This window comes from Nilaparvata lugens, chromosome 1, assembly GCF_014356525.2.
Source record: "Nilaparvata lugens isolate BPH chromosome 1, ASM1435652v1, whole genome shotgun sequence".
In the NCBI taxonomy this organism is placed as follows: domain Eukaryota; kingdom Metazoa; phylum Arthropoda; class Insecta; order Hemiptera; family Delphacidae; genus Nilaparvata; species Nilaparvata lugens.
This window is the reverse complement of record NC_052504.1, coordinates 49,595,642-49,612,392: the sequence shown is the minus strand read 5'-3', so window position 1 is coordinate 49,612,392 and position 16,751 is coordinate 49,595,642. Positions and strand designations below refer to the sequence as shown.

The 16,751-nt window shown below is 33.1% G+C and overlaps 1 protein-coding gene across 8 annotated transcripts in view; it reads right to left on the bottom strand.

The window, feature by feature from the left end:
• The window catches only part of LOC111045125 (chloride channel protein 2), a 94,846-nt gene that overhangs the window by 33,335 nt on the left and 44,760 nt on the right, over positions 1 to 16,751 (bottom strand). The window contains exon 1 of one of the 8 annotated variants that reach the window (XM_039435688.1): positions 50 to 584. The exons of 6 other annotated variants lie outside the window; for them this stretch is intronic. The gene's annotated coding sequence lies outside the window, so the exon portion shown is untranslated. Of the gene's footprint in view, positions 1 to 49; positions 585 to 16,751 lie in introns of those variants that run through there. One more of the 8 variants, XM_039435680.1, reaches the window with a different exon arrangement.

The window sequence follows — 16,751 nt, the reverse complement described above, 5'->3', positions numbered from 1 at the left end:
CAAAGAATAGGTAACATTATCAATAACTGTTTCTATAGAAGCGGCTTACGCGAGGTAAGAGCAATTTTATTGAGGGTGAGGGCAGGTATAATGTCGACTACACCTCCAATCTCAATTTTCTCGTTTCGCTATCTCAATAGCTTACAATAAACTATAGCAATTGGAAACTTTCAAATATCGAAGTATTTTCCGAGTGCTCAAGCACTACCTGACACGTAGAAATACGTTACTATAGTTGGAAAACGTGAACTCGGAAAAATCGATGTCGTATCTCCGTGTACATGGACGACCGACACAGAACGTAAACGACAGGTAACAAAAACTAGAAAGCTCTCGCAAACGATTGGATCGAATAATAATTGAATGTATATTCCGTGCCCGACCGACACGACACGGAACGACACGTAAAAAGTTGAACAATCGAAACGAATATGTAGTAATCGACACGACAAGAATCAGACACCCGGCGACAAAATAACGCATACAGTGACACAGTATTCAGCACAACTTTGTATCTAAAATTATTATGAGACCGGACCGGTTGTAAAGCAACAACGTTTGTGTCTCGACGACTACTGGGCACTGGCTTCCAGCACTGGGAACAGCGAAGAAATTGAAGAGGCGGAGGAGCCGGTGGCGGAGTGTGGAGTGGACGGGATATGCTTGCAGATTTGATGCTCCATCATCATCCACCTTCTTTGCTCCAATTGATCATAATTTTCCTCTTCATCTCTTCGCGACAAGTGGATAATAATCGCGTCCGTCGCTCTCCTTCTCTCTCAGTCTCTTCTGCCGCCTTCGGAGTCTCTCTCGCTCGTACTTTACAGCAAATCTCTCCTGCTTTTCTCAGCACAGGAAGTCGAAAATTAAGGCACTGTGTTGAAGGAACATTTTCTCGCAGCCGCCGACCAAAAGTGCATTGCATTGTATTCGTACGAGGCATGTTCAGAAAAAGTAGCCTGGTTATAAAGACTTATCAAGAATCAGCTTGTGGTGATAGGGTACTTCTGAAAATAATTTTACAAAATATTTGGATAATACTTGAAAACAATTTTGGTCTATTTTTGTCTGTTTCTTTATATAATATCATTAACATTATTATTAGAATCAATCAAAATAGTAGAATGTTATAAAAAATACATTTGTGGATATATTTTCCACAAAAATGCAACACAAAGTACTTGATTGTGCAAATTTAAAACTGATCATCCATGTAACGTGATTTCAAAACAATCACTCTTATTCATTGAATAATTCATATTACTAAATTTATTGCAGAATCATCACTTATTCAGCCTACGATTATATTAGGCTTATATCGGAAAGTTTGTAAGAATCAAAATTAATTGGTTTAATTTCAGTAATATTGTATTAACTTGGTTGTAAACTTATTTGATTATAATCTCTAGTGAGTAAAGCCAGAGACAAGAAATAATTTAGATGTTTTTATAGATATATATAAAAACATAATTTTCTTATGCTTATCCTTTATCTATGGTAAAGGTAAGGTTGTAAGTTGAATCTCTAACTATGAGTTATTATACCAGTTACAGGAGCATCGATTAACTGTTTCTATCCAGGAGTAACATTTCACCAAACTACACAAAAGTTGTAAAGCTTAAATATTTTATACTTTTAACTATAAATCCCATATAGTATCAATCGAATCAATAAAGGTCGACTTAATAATCCACTCTACCTCTATTCTTTAAACTCGTGTAAATTATTATACGTTAATACTCATACAAACGATTTTTAAATCTTATACATACAAAATATACAAATGCCAACAAATTTCGACGTAATCCGGTGATTCGCATGACGGCCACGATTTCAACCATTGAATTACGGCTTATAAATTCTTCCTATCCCTTCGCCCTCATACAAATGGCAGTGGTAAGCACAACACATTAACCAGTTAAAACAGATTGAAGTGAATTTTTCTAATATATTTATGAAAAACTACTTACAGACACCGAAAGATGTAGTATGAACAAATAGAAATACTGCATCGTTGTCCAGAGATACTTGGCTAATGTGAATGCTTAGAAGTGTCAACTATCGTCTGATGATAATAATATGCCTATTTTTGTATTTATCACAAACTCATAACTTATGTTTACATGGATGCGTGTATACGAGTGCGAGAGTGCAAGCCTCAAAGATCATCGGCAAGCCGAAATTTGATGATTTTATCCAGTTGCGTAAGTTTTATGTTCTGTATATCTGTATTTTCACATCTATATATATCATATTATATCACTGCTATTCCAATATTCTCGAATGCTAGACGATTCTTGTTGCCTGCTGTCACGTTGTATTGTTGACTTGCAAGTCTATGTGATAAAAATTAGGCCTTGTTAATGCTATTGGTTTTGTTACACAATTCGTGAGAAAATGTTTTTTTTTAATCTGCTCTGTGACAGAAATTAATCACCTACAAAACGTATAATTATATCATACCAGAAAATATAAAATGTTTTCATCATGGATTTTTTTATTTCTAAATATTCAAGTCGTGAGCCGACTTAGAAATGATTTTAATAAACGCTGTAGGGGGTTGTTTTCATCTGAATCCAATGATTATATAATATATATAGATGATATAGTATTATATTATAGTTTACTAGCAGATAACCCGTGCTCCGCAAGGGTCTAATTAAAAACTTGACCTACTGAAATCTTGAAAATCTAAAATAGGCCTATAATATAACCATCCTCGGTAAATTAAGAATCTATATTCACATTTTTAGTCCCGTACGTGTATAAGCCAATTATAGATAACTGAAGAAGACATAAAACTTGAAAACCAAACAACTTTACACCGACACCGACACGTCAGGACATGACATAATTCACTCTGATGGACAGTATTAGAGGAGGCTGTGGTTTTTTTAACTGCGCGAGGTCTTCTGTTCACAGAACTACTAGATTAGTTGATTAAGCAAAATATCAAAATATGTACAAATACTGTATTCTGAATGCCACCTTCCCGGAAACCTAACTCATAGAGTATTTTTTTCTTTTGATGTTCAACTCGAATATTTTTAAATTTCTTGTTTGTGTAATTTTCTATTTATATATAAAATATTGTTAATGCCCAATACAGGAATACCTTTAGGGCATTCAATGTTAAAATTGTATTGATTTATTTATGTAATATTGTATTTTTTTAAAATAAAGAATATCATTGGCATTTGAACAAAGTTGGGTTCTAATCAACCGATCCCACTCCGATCCGATCACATAATATATGATCAGTGATGACAACGACATGGAATGTTTGTCCGTCATGTGATCTGTCCTTCCACCAAACAGAAATATCGGACAGGAGTATAGGATTGGAACGCTGCATGATAGGGGGGTGGCCCTGGCTTTAGACTACCTCATGAGGCGGCCAATAGAAAGCCTATAGTGAGATTCACGTTAAAAAGTCAGCACCATAAATCAACATTGATTTGCTATCTTGTCTGTCATTGGTCAAAAGCAAACAGCACTATATTTTTCCAACTCCGGTGCTAAATCGTTATTGTAGTAGGCCTATACAAAGAAATATACCGGGGTGACTTTGTCCCACCTCGCGGAAAAATATTCAAATGAGTTTATATCCTATCTCTGTTATCCGAAATCGATGTTCAACATTGATATCCGTAGCCCTGATCATTATCGAGGTTCTACAATCGATATCTTTCGAATCTCGATATATTAGTTGAATTATCGACATAAAACCTAACTGCTTGCTTCATCTTGTGATTTCGTTGTCGGAAAAAATCGTATTGGAAAACTTATTTCTAAAAGACTTATGATATCGGTGAGTACATATTATTTTGGCCTTTTTATTATATTTCAATTGGTATATCTATAATACCATAGTTGAACTGGTTAGGGTTCTATTACTACTTAAATACAACTAGGTTAAACTTTGGGTCAAAACTTTTTAGGTCACTTTTAGGTTAAACTTTGGGTGACTTTGTCCCACTATAAAAATCACCTTGCTTGAGATTGATACGATGTTAATATTCATTTTTTGCTGATTCTGCAGCTGGATCCAACATGCTTCGAAGCTAAGATAGATCTTTAGGCTGCAGAGATTGAAATATTTTTCAAACAAAAAAAAATTGTGAATCTTTGAAGTAGATTCCATTTGTTTTCAATGTGAATATTCATTTCAAAGGTTAACCGTTGGTTTCCGTATATTTTCCAAAGTGAGTCCAGGTTGTGATGGAATCCCTACTAGAGTGATTAAAAACAATATTGACATATTAATACATCCTATCCTACATATAGTCAATTTAAGCATTCTGGTTGGACACTTTCCTTGCGCTCTCAAAACAGCCAGAGTAATACCTATTTATAAATCAGGCCCCAAAGGCAAATTCTCCAATTACAGACCTATTTCTTTGTTGGCAACATTATCTAAAATAATCGAAAAGTGTATAAAAATACAACTGACTGAGTATTTAAACGAGTACAATCTCATCTCCAACTCACAGTATGGTTTTCAAAAGTCCAAAAATACATCTGATACTCTTTTCAATATGTCTAGGGCTATCTCAAGTAGACCTCTAGTATTAAATCAAAAAGAAAAGTACTGATAACCTTTTTGGACTTGGCAAAAGCCTTTGATACAGTTGACAGGAGAATTTTAATAAAAAAACTTGAATCATTGGGGATAAAAAATATCTCTCTCCGATGGTTTAAGAGTTACTTTCACAATCGACAGCAATCAGTTTGCATAAATGGTGAAAATAGTGATAAAGAGAATGTTGAGTATGGGGTAGTCCAGGGAAGCACCCTTGGGCCACTGCTATTCCTAATCTATATCAACAATCTGTCAAAATTAGTAGTTGAAGGTGAGTTGTATCTGTTTGCTGATGACACAGCACTTGTGTGTACTGGGAGCACTTGGGAGGAGGCCTACATGAGTGCTTCAGTTGATTTGTCAAAAAGAAAGAACTGGTTTGATCACAATAGCCTTACAGTAAATGTGGAAAAAACGAAGTTTATGCCAATAGTTACAAGAAATCAAGCTGATCCAGGCTCACTAATACTAACGATGCATTCTTGTAATAATCCCAGGTCTGCTGGATGTAATTGTAGTATGATTGAGCGCGTTGATCATTACAAATACCTGGGCGTTGTCTTGGATTCCAAGATGAGTTGGGTACAACATGTCCAGTGTGCTAAGAATAGGCTCAGAAAGCTGCTTCACGCATTTTCAGAGCTTAGTAATGTTCTGAGTGTGGATCAGTGCAAAGTAGTTTACTTTGCCTATGTCCAATCTATAATACTATATGGAATTCTAGCTTGGGAGGGGCTTCCTCCTCAGTCATTGAGCCTCTCGCAGTCACCCAAAGATCAATTATAAAAACAATTTTAAAGAGAGACTTTAGATACCCAACAATACAATTGTTTATCGAATTTCTCGTACTGAATGTTGGACAACTTTTTATTAAATCCTTGTTGATCCACATCAAAAAATACAAAACTGAACTTCTGGGAGAAACAGTTAACCATAGCTACTCAACTCGCCACAGATCCAATTACAGCTTTGAGATACCTCAGCTGACTCACGGCTCTGAATTGACAAATCCTTCATACCTGGCCCATATCTTGTACAGAAATGTGCCAGGGGTGATTAGGGAAGCAGAGGCATTAAGTTTGGTAGTGTTTAGGAAGAGGGTAGACAGGTGGCTGTACCAGATTGGTTGGGAAGCTTCAGAAGAACTACTCCAATCTCGTTATGCTTGGTGACCAACACGACTTCAAGGTTTCCAGACAATTGATTGGTATTTATTTTATCATTGATATAACCGATTTGACTGTTTTGCCTTTCTGGTTTATGCTTTTTTTTCATTCTCTCTTCTGAGAATTTCTGGAATCCCTGCCACTGCGGTCTTCAAAAAAATATTGTTTTTTCTTCTTTATTTATTCTTCTAATCAATCAAGGTATTAAGTATACTTATTCCTACATACTCTTTCTTAAATATACATCAGCACAATATATTATCTATTCTATAATCAGAATATTAATAATACATCCATAATATAAGTGTATTCTCTATTATTTACTTCTATGAGCAGATTAAGCTTATTATGTATAAAGTGGAACTCCCCCCTACACACAGATGGATAGTCTAGTAGGGGGATTCCAAAATATGTTGTATATTGTATTTCTTATTCGTGTATTATGTTTTTTGGAAATAAACTGAAAAAAAGTCACCCCAATCCCTGGTTGACATTGTCTCTTAATTTCAAAAAAATATATCTTTGTTAAAGTAGAGAAAAATACAAACTTTTTATAATGAAAAATATTCTTCAAACATTGCAGAAAACAATAAAAAATATTGCAAGAGATTTGTTGCAACTCAAGTATTCATTGCAAGCAGTTTAAAATCACAACTCTCCAAAATTGGGACAAAGCCACCCCAGTTTACATTATCAATATCTATCTCATTATCTATCTCAGAATATTAATTTAATCTCAGTTACGAAAATTCATTACTAAATTATAAAGAGGAATTATAGAGATATATTTTCTTGTTGAATATAATACATTTGAGATATTTTAATTTATAATTATTAACAAATTCAAATTCATTTATTGCCAAAAAGAAAACAAACAATAATTTACTCATACACATACATACACGAGCAAAAATAAAAATAAAATGTTCATAATAAAATATTACACATACATGAGAGCAGAAAAAACCAATTATAAAATTTTTAGGCATCACCAGCAAAAAGAAAAATCTTTGCCCGCTGGTGAGAGTTGCTTGAAAAAAATCCTTAAAATAACTAGAAATTGAAACGAAAAGCTTTATAACAAAAGTAGACACAAAATATACTTAAAATCAATATACTCTAAAAATGTGGTCCAAAGTAGAATAATTCACTCCTATATTGATAATTTATAAAAGGTCAGAATTCAGAGAAATACCAAACTGAAAACTGAAACAGAAAAAAAAAACAAATCACAATGCTAGGTTCAAAGTGAAGAAATATTCACCTCTAATCCATTCCATTATGCTCTTCTTTGATATTTTATCATTTAAATCAAAAGGTATTGCATTTATTAATTTGCTGCTTGTGTAGATCAATTGTCTTCTAATGAAAGTTAACTTTGTAGGATAAATTTGGAATTTTTCTATTAACAAGAATTTATTATCAATTAACATTATATCAGACGGGCAGGAGTAAACTCCGCTCCGCAAGGGTCTGTGAAAAGAACAAATAGATTTGATTATAGTTCTATCAGTTCCATGCTGAAAGTTAGAACACTATCCTATCTAATTAACTCGACAAGAGAAAAATTAACTGAAAAAATAGAATAATAATTGTTTAAAATAATCACTCCACTTTTATGGGCTACTTTATTAAAATTAATAAAAACAATATGAAAAAATAAAGTACACTTTTTATTTGAAACATTTTAAAACTGAAAAACATTCCAACGGTAAAAAGGTACTTCATGTTTTTATTAATAATTGTTTATTATGTTGTCAGAATAACGTGGATAATCTTCATTGAAGTTAGAAATTATCAGCAAGAAAAAAAGGACTTTAGTTGGACTCGAGCCCACAACCTTCCATTCAATTATTAATTTAGAATTAATTTGTTAATAAAAATAGGTCTATAACCATTCTCAGTAAATACAGTATTGTCATGCAAAATTTCAAGTAAATCAGTTTGATAGTTTAGGTGTGATGATAATTATGTCAAACATGTATTCCCCGTGCATGTTATTTCAATTTTTGCTCCACCGTTCTTGATAAGTTTATCATGATTTTTGTTTTCTATTTGCATGTTTCCATTCGTTTATTTGTATTGCTATGTTTTAACATGTATGTTTAAATTGATGAATAAATTGAAATTGGAATTATTAATTTTATTAATAGTATAAATAGTCCGGGAAGACTTGAATCAGAATCACAGCTATCTACTATAGCTACAGAAGTACGGTAGGTGAAAAAAATGGCAACTATATGCCACGGAATATGCCAATAGGCAACTATCATTTCCACTGACTACGACGTGATCTCACTCCAAGTCCATTTTAAATAGCTCCTCTGCCGAAGAGTTCCCCCGCTTATCACTGGTGCATGCATTCTGATAAGTGCTGCTGTAAAGCGGAGGATTCTGTTACTAAAAACGGAAGTGCACCAACTACCACTTCTTACTTTATCTACTAGAGCGAAGCACTACCTCATCTTCTGTAGGTAGTACAGTACTGTATAATGACACTGTATCATCTTTAGGATTATAAGCTTATTGTAGGGTCTTCTTTAGAAACGATCAAGCCCTCAGTTTTCTCTGGTCTCTTCTTGAGTTTGATTTTAGTTCAGGCTGCTCTCATCTCTCATTGCAGTTTACATGATAATGCTCTGTATTCTTCAAGATTGGAAAAAAGTGTTGTTTTTGGGTCTGTAGGAATGAATTTTTGGAAGTAGGAATGAAGATAATTATTATTATGTTTGTTATATTCTCAGGCTACTGCTTACTGGTGAATGTCATCTTCAGAATTGATTAATACAATTTGCAGCTTGGAAATAACGATTTAAAGCTATTTGCCAAACATAATTAGATAACCATCGTAGAAAGCTAGTAAAAATCTTATAATTATCTAAATTTTCAACTACTATTCATAGTTTTTCGAACTCATTCTTTCGAATGGATTAGGCCTTTAAACAATGTTCATTGTTGATCAATATTTTTTATTATTTAAAAAATCGAAAACACGATTTAAAGCTATTTACCAAACATAAATTATATAACCACCAAGGCAGTAAAAACCTTCTCATTATTTGATTTTCTAACTATTCATCGCCCTTCCAAACTCTCTAAATTGGCAAAATTTTGGCTAAATTGGCTAAATTTTTCTGGCTAAATTTTGACGACCACCTTTCTTGAGAAAATAATCTATCCAAGAGATGTGAAGACTTTATGAAAACTATGATTGAGGATCTTCGGCTACCTGAGGGGAAATTTCTAATGAAAATTAATTTTAGAAACTGGAGGGATTTCAATAGTTGAAAGATTTGAAGTTGTCAAACTTTGTGCCCTGCTAATTATTGGAAAACCATTAAACGTATAACCTATTCTTCATTTTATCTTGATAAAATTTAAAAATATGAAATATTAGAAGCCCTGAATCCGCCCAAAGTGAGATTCTCTTCGAACTAAAAGCATTAGTTCAATGGGAAACATTGATATTATATGCATACATAAGGAATGCATAAATACAGTTTAAAGTTGAATCTCACAATAGAATTGATCAAGGTTTAATAAGTGCACAAGAATAAAATAATATCTTCATGAGTATGATAAGCTACTTAATATATTGCTTAAGCTCCAAACAAAACCCTACTCATTAGATTAGAGTCTTTATGATCATTTTTTAATTAATACCGCTTAACAATCAAATGACCACGAAATTTCACCTCATTCCTAGTCTGACCACAAACCAATCACAATAAGATTTTGCACACTTATGCAAAACTCATACATCAAGTGCGTGCAATAATCCATTCATTTCGCTTCACTAATTAATTGGATTTCACACAACGGAAGACATATTCCGAAATGAGAAAAACGATTGAACTTTCATTTTGGAATAAGGTTGAATCGATTATATCGGCAGCCGCAATTTCGCAAATAGAATGTCGGCGATTCACTGTCAACATTCCTCATAAATAGCAACAACGATTTCCTTACAACCTTTGCTGACAGCTGCAAGTGAATCCAGTTGTTGCTTTCACTAGGCACGGACCGACGCTATCTTTTGCATAAAAATCGATTGATCAAAACGATTAGACCAAGAATATTAGCAGTCTGGCCGCGAGCGTTATGATTATTATCAATAGATTGGCAACGACTCTTGGTCAATTCTCATATCTGAACCCTGATAGTGTCGATAGTTCCACTGCGATAAAACACTTCTAGTAATTTTTGCAACTGCAAATGGAGTAGAATATTAATTACAGAGGTCAAGCATAATAATTTTTCATATGGCCGGTGTTTGACCTTCTTACATGATTTTTTCGAATAACTTTCTTGGTCAGGTCCTCTAACTTTATGTCAAGGATACAAAGAAATCCTTCGGTTATCATACACTTCGACTTTTCTATATATTTAACTGCAGTCTGCAATTTTGCACACTAATGCAGCAGTTAACTATAGCTATACTAATAACTGTAATTGATATTAACTATTAGTTACACTAATCCTGTAGTTAACTCCTGTAATTCTGTAGTCGATATCACAGAGCTCAATTAACAATCTTCCTTATTTAACGAAAAATTTCTGAAGTATGACCTTAATAAATGATTCGACCCTATGATATTTTAATAACTTTCTTGTAGACAGACTTCTTGACTTCGAGATGCAATGAATTTCGTTAGTTTTCCCTGAAGAGTTTGAAGCTAGCTTCTTTTGGAACAAGCTCGTCTTTTTCTACAAACTATACTATATCACAACATCTATCTCTACGCAATAGTTTTTCCAAAATTTTGTTTTTCAGAGTTTATGAGTTTTTTTTTAATTTGAAGTTTCATATTGATTTCTATTTCCACGGTTTTTGCAGGATTTGCTTGTTTTGTTGGGGTTTGGTGATGCAACAAATGACCAAATATGATTGTAATCGATTTGTATTGGGATAGTAGGCCTATTTTAGTCACTTATTCGAATAGATTAACAAATTTTGTTGAACAGCTTGATGAGATGCTAAAGTGTGAGGTCCACGTTATAATGGCAGTATTCGATTACCAACATTGGTAGATAACAATGTAGGTGACAAAGCAGATAGCACTATCCGTATCTAACTCCGCAACATTGCCAGATCGTTTTTTAACAAAGTAAAAATATAATTAACTAACAAAATATTTAATCTCAATCATGAAATTTTATTTTTTAATCACAGGAAAAATTTTTTTCTTGACGAATAAATGTTATAATTGATTATTTCAAAAAAGAATGAATAGTTAATATTACATGAGATATAATATTAACCGATATCATTATAATATCGTTATAACTGGAACCGGTATCGTTGAAAATCTAAAAAAACGAAACTATCTATTAATTTTGAGTTAAAGTCTGAGTAAATTTTAAAACTTAAAACTTATATAGTCCAGTCAACGAAAGATTATAGAGGGAAAAGTTTGGAACACAATTTTCAACTCCACAGCTCTTTTGAGGATGGTAAGAGGATTAACATATCAAAAGTCCTCACCACTATACCCTGTGCTAAAGGGGTAGGGCTGGTTTGAAAGTACCATTTTTTCATTTTTCGCATATATCTCGGAAACTATGCATCTTATGAACATTTATAGTCTATTCCATGCAAAATTAAAGCTCACAAAATTACCAACAAGTTTTGTCCTTTACATATTTTCCATATCTCTCACAGTTTCTGAGATATCCGCTCTTGAAGGTGAGAAATTTTTTGAAATAACACTTTTGCCTCCAATTTTTTCATCTAGACTAGTTTGGAGGTGAGCATATCAAAAATCCCAACCCCTACATCATGTACTGAAGGGATGAGGGTGGTTTGAAGGTTGCATTTTCCACTTATTTCTTACGTGCTTATATCTTGGGAACAATGTATTCTATTGACATAATCAACTACATAAAAATGAAGCTTAATAAATTCCCTACAAGTTTTGTTTCGTAGATATTCTAGATAAATCCGATACTTTTCGAGATATTTATGCTCTAAAGTGATGTATTTTCGAAAAAACAGATTTTCCTACATTTTTTTCGCTCTTTCAAGTCTTATAACTTTTCAACAATTGATGAGACAAGAATGTGCTGATTACGAGATTGTAGAGCATTGAATTATCTTCCATTTCATGTATAACTAGCAAGAACCCGTGCTTCGCAAGGATCTATTTTGAAACTTGACAAAATGAAAACTTGACGTAATGAAATTTTGAAGAATTGAGAATAGGCCTATAACCATCCTTGGTTAATTAAGAATCTATGAAAAATTTCAAGTTAATTAGTCCAGTAGTTCAGACGTGATGATGCATCAAACCTAATTTTCCTATCCCGTACATGCATAAGCCAGCTCTTTACTTTATATAATTATTATAGATATAGTTAACGACTGCAAGAGATAGGACTGTGGAACAGAATAGTGGTGAAACTATGATAGCGCCAGAAGTGTCTCAATAACACAATAGTAGGTACTACATGAACTTTTTGAAAGTGATTTGAAAAAATGTTAAAACAACAGAACTGAATCCTTTTCATTCTCCTTAATTAAGAGAGGCTTTTGTTTGAGCCGAATGGAAATCTATTTATAAAAAAATGAATGTCTGTTTGTGTGTTTGTTTGTTCCCTGTAGACTTGAAAACTACTTGACATAACGGCATGACACTCTGGGAATACGGTATGTTGTGTGAATATTGGGGATGGTTTCTGAACAGAAATTTCAATAGGGGGGCTAATAATAATTATTTATTAATCCATTTTACAGACATATGTTTTCGAAATTTTCGGCCGAGCGGCTACTGAAGAACGAAAAGATGATCATGATTCAAGATCATATTGTGATAATATGATTTAGTATCTAAAGTTACCAGCTGTAATAAACATATCACCATGTGATGAATTATTGTGTACTGGTATTGAAACGGTAGTTTGGAGTTGAAGTGTAGTTGATTGGTACCAGCTGTTGATAATGGTTCCTTAGAAAACCTATACAAATAATTATCACTCCCCTATCATTGAGAAACTGGAAAATGTTGAAAAAAAATATTCACCTAATGAAAGAGAGTATAATATACTATATATATGAATAATATATATAAATATATATTATATATTGTATAGTAATCATATTGCATTCATCAATTATTACTGAAGAATGAAAGAATAATTTACAATTTTCTAAATTTAGCTTAGCTTATATTTATCCTAAAATGGAAAGAATATGGAATTCTGTGTAATTCATCGTACATCGCATATTTCCTGGACCATATATCGACAATCTACAGCTATGGAAACATTGAATATTTTTCTTTGAAACACTGATATAACCTTTTTTTTTTAATGAAAACTTTACTGATAGATATTACTACCAATTGATTGAGAAGAATAATATGTTTCCGGAATAACGAATGCTGCATGACTAAGCACATAGGAAGTCCATTTTGAGATGTAAATGAACATGTTGATTGTCAGATAAATTTCATGATTCACCAAATAAAGTCAAGTGTAACATGAGATACATTGGCGGTACGAAGTTCGCTGGGTAAGCTAATATTGTAAATTAAGCTTTATTATTAATAGACAACGCTGAAAAAGACTCAATCACCAGGAATACTATAAATCTATGGGGGACCAGTAAGCCATTAATTTTGAGTAGTTCAATTACTTCCATTATGGACAATCAATACGTATGAAATTTATTAGCTACCGAACAGAATAAAATTTTTTTGGATGCAGTGACCCCAACTACTGTATTATGAATAACCATTCGGATCAAATATAAGGAATTACTCGCATCTCTCATCAACTCGTAATTTTTATTCACAAAATATTAACAAAAAATATATATATTAAGTTATATTTAATAAACTCACAGCTAGTACTCAAGTTTGTCTTTTTCTGGCCGTGCTACAAATAAAGTAGGTATTTGTTTGACATTTTGTTTCTGTAATCTTGTTGTCTATTAAGAAAGTTTTCAATGTGATTTTTGATGGCAATAAAATTCGAATTTGAAAAAAGAATTTATCAACAAACTCTTAACCAAAGAAAACCTTTGTGCTCTGTTCTAATCGGTGTGTATGATATTCCATATACAGCTGATAGAAGGCGCAAACCGAACTGGCCAAGCATACAACGATGGAACAAACATGTGATAGGTCGTTCTCTCAATCAACGCAAAATCAATTCGATCAGCTAATTGATGAAATTGTTTAAAGCTTTCCAATGATTACAACATACGATGTTAGAATATCATGTGTCAATTATCTCAGTTCCATAATTATGGAGTTCACCTTACCATAAGCTTACTTAATAGGATCATTTTCAACCTTTGAAATCCTTAGAGGCAAAATATCTCAAAATCCATTCTTAGTGCGCATCTAGCATGTTTGAAGAATATTTGTGCAAAGTTTTAAGTCTGTAGGCCTATTAGTTTGAGCTGTAGTGTGATTTTACATCAACATTTTCGAAAAGTGCCCTCTCCTGAACCCCCCTGTGCTTCTGATTGGAATTTTTCTGCATAGATCTGATTTTTTTCGTACCTGAACGAAAAAGTTCCTCATGACTTTGCTGTGCAATGAACGGTTAAGAAGTGAAAATTTTTGGGGGCCCAGCTCCCTCAGGGGGGGCAGATTTCTGAAAATCCTTTCGTAGTGGATGTTTTGAGGCTACAATAGACAATTGGGCGAAATTTCAAGTTTTTAGGCTTAGTAGTTTGGGCTGTGGTGTGATTTCAGTTTGTCGGGGCTTAGCCTTCTAGATATAGGTAGAAGAAGAAAAAAAAAGAAGAAAAAGAAGAAGATAGATTATTATGTTGCTTTGGCCTGTGATCTGTATAAATGCCCTGTGACAACTGAAGGTGCGTCCACACATGCCGAACCGAACCTCGAACCGCGCAGCTAACCGTGCATTCCTCCGAACATCTTGCCTTTCAACGAACATGAGCATATGTTTCATAATGTTAAGAATCAGCTGCTAATCATTCGCCGTACCGCACTCCGAACCATTCGCCGTGCCGCTTGCCTCTGTTCTAACTGTTCGCCTCACCTCACTCCAAACGCTGAACTTTTCAGCCAATCAGAGCCCTCGATTACAATTCGCTGTGCAGCTCGCTCCACAATATTTTGGCTATCCATCACAAGTGGAAAACATGCGAACATGAATACAGAAGTAGGCTATGGGCAATTTTTTATTTGATTAAATTCATTTTTTGAAGAACTCATTGTTACGAATGATAAATTGATAGGAGCTTATAAATATTTTCTAATTCAAATGGAATAACTTATGAAAAAAATAATGATTGGATAAATACCAATATTGAATGTTGACCAAGAACTCAGTACATCGACAATTCATTCAACTAATTCTGTATTGATAAAATTATAATCATTTTCTCTATTGATAATCAATTTCATCAACTAACTGAAAATAGTACTTCAATTTATATAAATCGTAATTGTAGGTCATATCTAAATTCACAAAGAGTTCGATTCTTGTTGGCAAGATAGGTGTTATTCAATGCAGAAATCATTGTTATTTTACTAAAAGATAGGATTAAATGAATAGTTCTCTTTCAGGGGGAGTTTTGACAACCCACAAAACTCATTTTTCATTTGAAGAAATAATATCAAAAAGGTGCATAGGACCTTACTTTTTTGTACAGCTTGCCAAAATACCCCTCATTTCAATATTACAATTTTCGACTGACTGTACAGTGAGTCAATCATTCTATCAAGGCTTGAATAATTTTGAAATTCCAATTAAATAAAAATGGTAGAGAATAATTATCATGAAGATATCAACACCTTCATTCAAAGACATATTAACTGCATGCATTTTCATATTGCCGATACAGCATTGATAAAACTGTAGACGTTTATTTAGCAGTCTCAAAAACTGTTCTAGCTGAAAAATTAATCATACATGCCACGTGTAGGCTTATACATTGCATCAGGAAAACGAAGTTCAAAACTATGGTTTTCCTAAACATATGTTTTTGAGATAATTTCTTTGAGCAGCTGTTTCACATTCACCATTATAAATTATACAGAGTTTGTGAAAATAAAAATATTTATTGATTACCAAAAAAATACTATTACGGTATTATATTAATGATAATAATTGATTATTAAAACAATACTTTTATTATATCAATAATAATAATAATATTATTAAACATATTTATCAATTATCAGGACAATATTATTGAGGTTGAGTGGAATCAGGTAAAAAGCAATAATAGAACAGATGTTCTTTTTTGAATTTCTATCATATTATTTTGTTATTTCTAATGATTACAACATATGTTAGAATATCACATGTCAATAAATAAATCATCTCATTTCCACATGGCACTCACCTTACCATGTTCATAACCTTACTTAATAGGATCCTTTTTCATCCTTTGAAACCCTTAGAGGCAAAATATCTCGAAATCCGTTCTTAGTGCGCGTCTAGCATGTTTGAAGAATATTTGTGCAAAGTTTCAAGTCTGTAAGACAATTAGTTTGAGCTGTAGTGTGATTTTACATCAAAATTTTCGGAAAATGCCCTCTCCTGGACCCCCCTGTGCTCCTGATCGAAATTTTTCTGCATAGATCTAATTTTTTTTCGTAGCTGAACAAAAAAGTACTCCATGACTTTGCTGTGCAATGAGCGGTTAAAAAGTACAAAATTTTGGGGGGGCCCCAGCTCCCTCAGGGAGGCAAATTTCTGAAAATCCTTCCTTAGTGGATGTTTTCAGGCTACCATAAACAATCGTTCAAAATTTCAAGTTTTTAGGCTCAGAAGTTTGGGCTGTGGTGTGATTTCAGTCTGTAGGGGCTTAGCCTTTTATAAGTATAGAGAAGAAGAGAAGATAAACCTTTATTTGAGCATTCGTTGCCTGGACTAATAGTAACATGAACTCACATATTTAACACTTTGAACAGAAAAGATTGATCTGCCAGATGTTAAATGTAGCTACTCGTTCGTTGCATTATTTTTTGTATGATCTATTAGTATCTTTGAATGTGAATAACTTTAAAACGGTTTGAAGT